This window comes from Montipora foliosa, chromosome 13, assembly GCF_036669935.1.
Source record: "Montipora foliosa isolate CH-2021 chromosome 13, ASM3666993v2, whole genome shotgun sequence".
NCBI lineage: Eukaryota > Metazoa > Cnidaria > Anthozoa > Scleractinia > Acroporidae > Montipora > Montipora foliosa.
The window spans coordinates 25,946,761-25,956,738 of NC_090881.1; the positions used below are offsets into that span (position 1 = coordinate 25,946,761).

Here is a 9,978-nt window from a genome sequence, read left to right on the forward strand (position 1 = left end):
GTCCAGTTATGAAGCCTTGATCTGTACTGAGGTGGTCAAGATCTCCCTTTTAGAAACGCCCTAGATGATATCACAATAATCAAAAACAGTAAAATTAAACATGTGCAGATTAAGACTAAAGTGTTACTGGAAGGTACAAAAGGACGAATTTGTCTGAGGCCGCCAATTCCACGTGATATAATTGTAGCTATGTTGTCAATATGGTCAGAGGAGAAGAGCTTCTCATCTACAAGCAACCCGTGGGGAGTTTTACTCTGTGCATACTGGCGAATTCGTTGTAGATTTTACTTAGATCAAATCAACATATCATGTGTTCCCTTTTAGAGACGCTGAAACCGAACTTGTTGGTTAGCCTAGAGAATCCAGTCATAAATGTGGACAGATTATCTTCGATGTGACATGTTTGGAGGTGGATACGCCGGGTAATGTGATTGTTTGTCGTCAGTGTGTATTCGGGTTGCACCAGACTTTTAATCGTGTAGCAAATCACGTGATCCTTCTGAGGTTTACTTAGGCCAGGATTCAAATGGTGATTGGTTCAATGTTGTCTCTTTGGAACTCTGTGTCCCAAGGGCTACTGATTTGCATTATGAAATCTTCTTGGTAAAATGCCAGACGACGGTAACACGTGATGGCAACGAAGCCAATACCCTCTTGTGCATTTGATGATCTTTTGCTTGTTTGAGGTCCGCCAACGCAGCTGAATTTTCTTCAGCTGAATGAGTCAGGTAACTGACGAAGCGGAATGAAGCGTACAGTCTACGTATGCTAATATGAATTTTAGCTTTTGTCATGCCTAAAGAAACAGACTCACTGAGCTAATCGTGGTCCGAAAACATTTGGAATTAACAAGGTTATTTTAAGTTGTTTTTGGTCCAGTATCGACCTATACTGTTGGTCTAGTATCCTCCTAATTAATTAATTATTTTGTTATATCATAGCAAAAGCTTAAGTAGAAGTCTTATGACAAAAATGGAGGCCGGATGCCATCTTGATCCTCAGATGCTAGACGCAAGTATTTACGAAGTGATCCTTTATTCAATAGCGTATGTGCCAAACGTAAGTGACTTCAAGCTACTTGTAATATTGGTGTATGATATTACTATGACTGTGTATGGTCTGATGAAGCTTTAATGAGCTTTTAAATCAAATGAAATTCTGTTATGGATCGGTAACGCTTGCATATCTTGTTTAGAAGAGTGAAACAAAGTCAATTTGAAGGAACCCGTTTTTTGTCAGTCAGAATTGAAAAGCAATGAAACAAGTTTGGCTACCTTTTTGCGACTTCAATTGTAATCTCGGATTGTTGAAGTACGTTCGACAGTCGTTCAGCCTGTGTTTTCGTAAACTAAGCGTGTGACAAGAAGAGACTGATCAATACGCGTGCGAGATTCCGCGCGAGGGTGCCCCTGCAAGCATCAAAAGAATCTTCGGGAGGGAAGGGGGGGGGGGGGGGGGGCAGGGCTATTTTGGTGCCCCTTACAGAGGAAAATCTCGATTCCTTTTGGCAACAGCACACAATCACTCAATCTGAAGCTTAACAAAATAGGACGCGTTCTCCTTCGATCGAACGCAATTAACCTCCTACAATATTGGATTGATGTAAGGCGCTCTTCTATATTGTTCAGAGTTCGGTTCGATTATTTCTATTGTATATTGATATCTGTAAAGTGTTTTCTGAGCCAGGATTAAGACTTTCGGCGAACGTTCACCCTTTCATAGTCCTCACACCATTTCTACAAGTGTCGCGGGTTCTCGTGCACCTGCGTGCTTGAAACATTCTCCTTGAATATTTGAGGAAAACTTATTTGAAGCCTTTGGCCGAAAAGACTTAAAAAGAGCGGTTCAGGCGGAAAATTTTTAAATGTAAAAAAATTACTGAAATCTTGGAATCCCGCCTTTGGGGAGCTGGGCTGGCGAAGTGGTGAGATCATTCGCCCCCCACCAATGTGATGGCGGTTCGATTATCAGAATCTGCGTCACATATGGGTTGAGTTTGTTGGTTCTCTGCTCTGCACCGAGAGGTTTTTTCTCCGGGTACTCCACAAAACCAATGTTTGATCTGATCTATGTAGAACGTCCTCAATGTGTGCCCCATTGGTAGAACTTGGAGAAGTTTCTAGTTCTAGTTAAGGGCCCACTGACGTATTTTTTGGGGTGCGTTGCTAAGAATGTAATGGTTAAGTAATTTCGGAGAATTTGGCATTATTTTGGTCAGTTTCCATTTTTTGTAATCCAATGACCCTAAATATGACGTCATCATACCACGCCCATGGGCACGTGACCAATAGAAGAAAACTCTAAATTTGTCTCCGTGCTACGCAATTTGGGTATTTAATCGATGGTTTGATATTTTGTATTCGTTTTTGCATCCAGCCAAGCATGGTTTTCTTTTTATTTTGAAAAATATTCTTTTTAAAGTTGAGAAACTAAATATTTTAAGCAAGAGCCGATACAACGTTGATTTTTAGTGATGTACTATATTTCGGCTGGCCAAACCAGCCTTCTTCAGATACAATGAGAGTTTACATTGAATTGCTTCTATGTACATATATATATATATATAGTAAATGGATGTTGACGTAATACTGGAAAAAATGTGATAAAACATGGCAGTTACAAAGATTTTGAATTCAAATACTAAGAGTCACGGAAAAATAACGGAAATCACTAAAATAATAAACTGAAATCTAATACGTTTCTTCGCGGATATTAGTTGAGATTTTTAAGTTCCAGAGTTTCGAAGCAAGCAACCGTGGACAATTTTCCTGTCGGTGTACGTTGGATCAGTGGCTTGATCTGATCGGCGTTATTTCAAGTTGAGAAACTAAATATTTTAAGCAAGAGCCGGTACAACGTAGATTTGATTTTTAGTGATGTACTATATTTCGGCTGGCCAAACCAGCCTTCTTCAGGTACAATGAGAGTTTACATTGAATTGCTTCTATGTACATATATATATATATATATATATATATATTTAGAGTAAATGGATGTTGACGTAATACTGGAAAAAATGTGATAAAACATGGCAGTTACAAAGATTTTGAATTCAAATACTAAGAGTCACGGAAAAATAACGGAAATCACTAAAATAATAAACTGAAATCTAATACGTCCACGGTTGCTTGCTTCGAAACTCTTTTAAACGATACTGAAATACCCATAACCTTTTCAAAAAAGATGATTTTAACAAATCAATGCTTAGCTATATTCTGTATTTGGGGGTGAAACGTGCCATGTAAAAAAAAAAATTGATTCAATTCAAAACCGCCGGAAATTTAGCTTTTTTCTCAAACCGGAAGTCAGTTCGTTTACGCATGCGCAGTTGATCTGAAAACGAGCGCGAGGAAGGGCGAGGAAAAGCCTTCGATGGAAACAACAATTTGTGCGGTGACTTTTGCTTGTGAGTGGGTTTTCTTGTCAGCTCATGATATGATGACGTCAGTTACCGGAAGTAACATTTCACTTCCTTAGCAACGCGCGAAAAATCCGTCTGTGGGCCCTTAATCGAGTGCCTTTCGAATGAAACTTCCTGTTAAAGAGTGCGTGACTTGGCATATCACTCAATAACGCGGACAATATCAAACTGGGACATAAATAATTCACCGAACATGAGAAAGTCACTCTGACACGAACTCTGATAACAGTTCATACGGACGAACACAGAACACAGCACCCAACATCACTTGTATGGTTAGCAGCTTTGATACCTCATTCAAGTTGATCGTCTAACAAATGCGAGTGTTTCAGCAGTTGTGGGAAATCTTAGCCTTATGAGGTAATCAGTGACCTTCTGCGTTATTTATGGCACGCTATTTTCAGTTTACTTTGTTCAGGCGCATCAACTGTACCTTTTCAACGCTGTCCTAGTTTATCAGGTTTGATTCTTTCTTCGTTGACCGTAAAAGATTCTCTCCTCCGCTTATGCTGCGGACTCAGCGAGTTAGTTTCCGGGTAGCTGTCGCATTTGGTGGAAGATGGGGCAGCTATCTCCGATCTTACATGGCTAAATTTTGAGATAATTTTATGATTCGAAATTCCATAGACATTTCTCCGTAGTAAATTTTATAATGTAACAGGATCACATAGTTTTTATCCTCACAACTAATTTCTTGGCAACTTATTTTAGTCAATTTAATTTGATCCCGACATGACTCAATTCGTGATTTGTTTGTGTAAGATATATCATATACCGAGATAAAGTTCAAGAATTTTATTTCTGTATTAAGTGTATGTGGTATTGTTGATCTTAGCAAGCCCTTATGCGAGTCCCACGGCTTGCAAAACGATTAAGATTTTTTTTTTATCCGCAATACAAGGTACGGTATTTTTAATCGCGTATTGTGTGCATAAATCAACAACGGCCCACATAGTTGTCAATTACACATCTCCAAATTTGGAAATGTTTGTGACATGGTTTATTTATACCCTGCGCATTTCATTTTCCTTTCTATTTCAAGTCATATGGGAATCTGCACCAAACAAAAACATTTCTAGTGGCGATTTAAATTAAATAAAATGGTCGCTTACCTTTCCTTTGTTCAACTTACTCAGGTTCATTACTTTTGTTTCTGTCACGGTGGTCACTTATTGAAGTAATCTGAGACGTTGTTTCAGGTCTCATTTTCCGAGAGTTTTTTGTTCATTTGCTTTGCAAGGTGCATTAGTTAGAATGGAAAGGAAAGGAAAGGAACTTAATTTTAAAAGTGTGTAGTCGTTCAAGCGCTGAACCACTAATTGGGGACACTGAAAAATGAAATTAACAATTAACGCAAATCAAATGAAATCTTGGTTTTTGAGGAGATGGGAAAACCGGAGAACCCGGAGAAAACCTCTCGATCGGTGCAGAGTAGAGAACAAACAAACTTTAATTCCCGGGCGATATTGGTGAGAGGCGAGTGCGCTCACCACTGCGCCCCTGCACCCCAATTAAAAAGGCAACTGAGGCAAGCGGTTTGAGAAAAATATATATTTATCATTCCTTTCACGGGAACAGATGATCCCAATAAAGTGACAGTTTCTCATAGCTTAGTTACTGGGTTGCCGCATGGCAATCCCAGTCGGAAAATGGGTAGATTTCTCCGTTTTATTTCCCGTGTCGGTAAAAGTCTTGCCTGTCACTCCCCTGGTAAGTGGTGTCTTTGTGCATAGAGCCTTCTGTGCGTATTTTCTTAGGATCGAGAAGGTAGTGGAAATGCGTAGATTTCTCTGGTGGACACAGTAGAACGATTAACTTAACCGGCAATGGCGTCGAAAGTCATGTAACGCGAATGGCGTTTTAGTGGATCTTTGAACAAAGTATACTCTTATGAAGCTCAATAATGACACGTCAATTGGATACTGAACATGACAGGCGGTGGAATGTCAATTAAAAGCGACGAGTAATGGACTTCGACAACAATCTGTCGCCCGTCGAGCCGAAATCAAAGTGAGCTGCATGTCAAATATTTTACCAAGTGTGCTGTTATGTAGAACACTGAAACCAAATGGAGAATTCTCTGGTAACTTATGGGTTCAACAAAGACAGAGAACGAATCGAACACCTCAAGTGGATCCGTGATCAACTCTGCACAGTCTTCAGGTAAAAAAAATAATTGGAAATGTGACAGCCAAGAATTACTTGAAAGAAAGCTCGTCGTCTATTTTGTGCTTCATTATTCAAGGAAAAGGTTCTTCATGGAAACGGTTTGATCCTGAAATTTTAGTTTGTTGTAATATCGCGCATATTTGACACGATTGAGTTTTTTCTCTTCACGCCGCGTAATGAAATAGGAAGGGGTTTTTGCCTCTAATAGCAAATATGTTGTTTGTTTCAAAAAATTGTTCGCTGGAAAAGGTGGCCTTTATGAATTCATCATGTTTTATAATATGCGAGCTTAACTGGATAGTTTTTATGGCAATAGTAAAGCATTTTCGTGTCAAAATGAGGTTAGCGTCTTTCTGTTGTGCTAACTTAATTAAATATAAATATACATTTTGCCTCGTGAGTTTGTTATTCTCATTAACCAGCAATGGCGTCGAAAGTCATTGCAACGCGAATGGCGTTTTAGTGCATCTTATGTTGTTTGTTTCAATAAAATGTTTCGCTGGAAAAAGGATTCTGTGATATTTTCTGTCTCTGTGAATTATAATATCATGTTGTGTATTGAATTTTCGAGCTTAAGGTTGAAATGTGATACGGGAGGATATTTTTAGTATTGCCCTGTGAGCAGAAAGGTTCATGAAAATAAACAGGTCTCGGTTGGAAGCGTGCTTGAGTTTCAACAAAATGAGCCCCAAAATCAGCAAATTATTGTGACACCGATGAATAATAAAGTAGCTGCTATTTCCAAAATGATGGAATTACCTGGTGATAAACAACCTCGTCTTGGAGAGTAAATTTTTGACTTTGCAGATACAATGGTGAACCTCAAGAGTTTGGGCGATTGTGATCTTTGTTTTGACTTCGCTCATTTCATTGTCAAACTTTATAACACTTGACAGAAAAAGAAACTTACAAAATCCCGGTATCTTGCCATCATTTGACACAGATGCTTCACTGTTTGGCGAGTAAACATGCCGCGGTAACTTAATCACAGCGCCCGCTGAATTCCGGCGATGTCACTTTCGATTTTGCGATTTATTTGTGCAGCCAAAAGTACAATAACACAATTGAACGTAGCAAAAATCTCCAAAATGTTTGTCGCTGATCGTAACTTTTTATATTCTATATTCACGGTTCAAAATTAATGTTGTTTTCATGTTGTAAATACGTTATTCTCCTGCGACCGTCCTGGAAACTTCCTTCTGCTCTTTCGAAAAACTGTGTATCAATATTTATTTACTTTTGCATCAATACTTGTTTTTGAATAAAGCAAGCTAATAAGATCTGTACCTTGCTGAGTTCGCATTTGTCAGCGTTAATAGTATTTTCGGTCCAATGCTTCTGTTTTACGAAGGGATATGTTTTTTAGGCCACCCATCCAGATACAGCACTTAACTTAGTAGTATTACAAAGCTGTCAGATGCTCAGAGGGCACGCTTAAACTTGTGCTGAAAAGAAGTTGCGAGGGAGCTTGAGAATTATCAGAAGCCAATGTTTCTCACTTCCCATTTATTTTCTTCAATCTTTCTGGGTTCAGTACTTTGCTAGTAACCACATGTCTTCTCAGGCTATTTACCCAAGACTTCTACCATAGCACTACAATGATGGACAATACCAAAACAATATTGTGCACTGTTAGAGCTACATATTACGAAAGGACAGATCTGTTTCGTCGTACGAACGAGTGAGGACGTGCGAGCCAAAGAGCCTCTGCTGGTATGACTTCTGTGTGACCCCTGAAATGGTCTTTATGACCCCCCAACTTGAACAAAATTGCCTGGAACGGTGCACGTACCACAGGCAACCCAGTGTACCCTCGCGGAGGGTCTAGTTGGTAGAACATTACATCAGTATCGCCGAGGTCATGGGTTCGAATCCCGTTGAAACCACAGGAATGTTTTTTAGGTGCAATTGCTTTAATTGGCTAGACAAGTGCGAAGATCACATCTACTCTAGCTGTTGTGGCACTTGTGGGTTTTTGCACGTAACAAAACTGTCACGATCACTCTGTTATATCAACAGTTCAAAATATGACCATGCATACCTTCTCTATTAAATTTCTTGTTCGTGTTTTTGCTTACCCTTCAAATTTACGGGACAAAACTGTTTTACGCATTGAGCTCCTTATCAAGACAAAATCCTTGTGTATTTTTATTTTCTGTTGTTGACAGCTCAGCAGCTCCATTATCATGTTTTATCGTGCGAGACACGGTAAAACGGCGGATTGCAAACAAGGCCCGGGTCGCACTAGTGTAAAAAGTTGTTTGTTTTACAAAAAAATCCGTCAACAGGTAGTTTTTTCCAGGGCGACCGATTTGTCAGACATTGTCAAAAATGAGCGGAATGTACCAAATGTTCAAAGATGCCAGCACTTAAAATTGCCAAGCTCTGGACCTCGCCAAAATGTCACAAAAAATCAAAAAAGCTATCAAACTGTCACTCATGACGCAAAAAGCAAATGAAAAACGCTATAAAATAAAGTTTACTTGTAATTTGGCGCCCATCTTGTTGAGAAGGCTAAGAAGTAGATGGATCCGTCAAGGCCATATGCGAGTTTCAGTGCTCTTTATATGCCATTAAGAGCGATGACTCCAGATACAAGTAATTATTTTGGTCAGCAAGAAGTGTTTGAGTCAACCAACGTTCGGTCCGTCTATGCTGTCTGATCTGACGCTCGTATACCAACAACGCTAGCTGGATATTTAAGTTATGAAGTCTGTAAATACAGTGCAGATTGTACACATCTGCCATTCTAGCCTGCATGCAAGTTAAAAGCTATAAAAGTCCAACAAAAGCGAAAGCCGCATCTTGTCTTTAATATAGCGTGATATCGTGACACACTTCTAGCAGCAGTAGGAAAGTTTTCTTTTGTACACATTGATGCGAGTATGACAGGAATACAAATTGCGTGCGACCCTAAACATAACAAAACTAGATGCTTCTGTGAAGCATACACTGGCTTGCCTGTGGTACGTGCTACAGAAAATCAGAAGGCACTGAATTGTGTGGTATTGAAATACAGCATTCCAGTCTCTGAAGAATAACAAATAAAAGAGAAGCGAGAAACATTGGCTTCTGGGCTGACATGTTGATAATTTTCAAGTTCCCTCACAACTTCTTTTCACCACAAGTGTGCCCTATGAGCATCCGAAAACTTTGTAATACTAAACTTCACTGACGTCAAGCCCTGTTTCGCGGGGTTAGTGTTGGGATGGGAGACCAAAACAATAAACCCCTCATAAAAAAACAGAAACATCTGACCGAAAATACTATTAACGCTAACAAATGCGAACTCAGCAAGGTACAGATTCTGTTAGCTTGCTTTATGCAAAACAAATATTGATGAAAAAGCAAATAAATATTGATACACAGTTTTCAGAAAGAGCAGAAGGAAGATCGAGAATAAAATATTTACGACATGAAAACAACATTAATTTTGAACCGTGAATATAGAATGTAAAAAGTTACGATCAGCGACAAACATTTTGGGAGATTTTTGCTACGTTCAAGTAAATTGCAAAATCGAAAGTGACATGGCCGGAATTCAGCGGGCGCCGTGATTAAGTTACCGCGGCATGTTTACTCGCCAAACAGTGAAGCATCTGTGTCAAATGATGGCAAGATACCGGGTTTTTGTAAGTTTCTTTTTCTGTCAAGTGTTATAAAGTTTGACAATGAAATGAGCGAAGTCAAAACAAAGATCACAATCGCCCAACTCTTGTTTATGCAAAGTCAAAATTTACTCTCCAAGAGGCGTACGACGTTATTTATCACCAGGTAATTCCATCATTTTGGAAATAGCAGCTACTTTATTATTCATCTGCGTCACAAGTTTTCACTGATTTTGGGCCTCATTTTGTTGAAACTCAAGCACGCTTCCAACAAGCCTGTGAACCCTTCCTGCTTACAGAGCAATACTAAAAAACTTCTCCCATATCAAATTTGAACCTTAAGCTCGAAAATTCAATACACAACATGATATTATAATTCACAAAGGCAGAAAATACCACAGAATTCTTTTCCAGCGAAAATTTTATTGAAACAAACAACATATTTGCTCTTAGAGGCGAAAACCTCTTCCTATTTCATTGCGTGCGTGAAGACAAGAAACTCAATTGTGTCAAATTACCATGTACTTCAGGTAAATACTGCTCACTTTGATTTCGTCTCGACGGGCGATAGCTTGTTGTCGAAGTCCAGTACTCGTCGCTTTTGAGATTCATGCCTAGTTTATCCAACTGACTTTCCATCATTGAGCTCCAGAAGGGTATATTTTGTTTAAGGATCCACTAAAACGCCATTCGCGTTGCATGACTTTCGACGCCATTGCAGGCTAAGTTAATGATTCTACTGTGTCCACCAGAGAAATCTACGCAGTTCCACTACCCTCT

At 39.2% G+C, this 9,978-nt stretch overlaps 1 protein-coding gene across 5 annotated transcripts in view; it reads left to right on the top strand.

Moving 5' to 3' along the window:
* Positions 1 to 797: 797 nt before the first annotated feature.
* The window catches only part of LOC137983060 (A disintegrin and metalloproteinase with thrombospondin motifs 16-like), a 41,340-nt gene continuing 32,159 nt past the window's right edge, over positions 798 to 9,978 (top strand). For 4 of the 5 annotated variants that reach the window (XM_068830230.1, XM_068830234.1, XM_068830231.1 and 1 more), the window contains exon 1: positions 3,556 to 3,781. The gene's annotated coding sequence lies outside the window, so the exon portion shown is untranslated. Of the gene's footprint in view, positions 854 to 941; positions 1,060 to 3,555; positions 3,782 to 9,978 lie in introns of those variants that run through there. The other variant, XM_068830232.1, reaches the window with a different exon arrangement.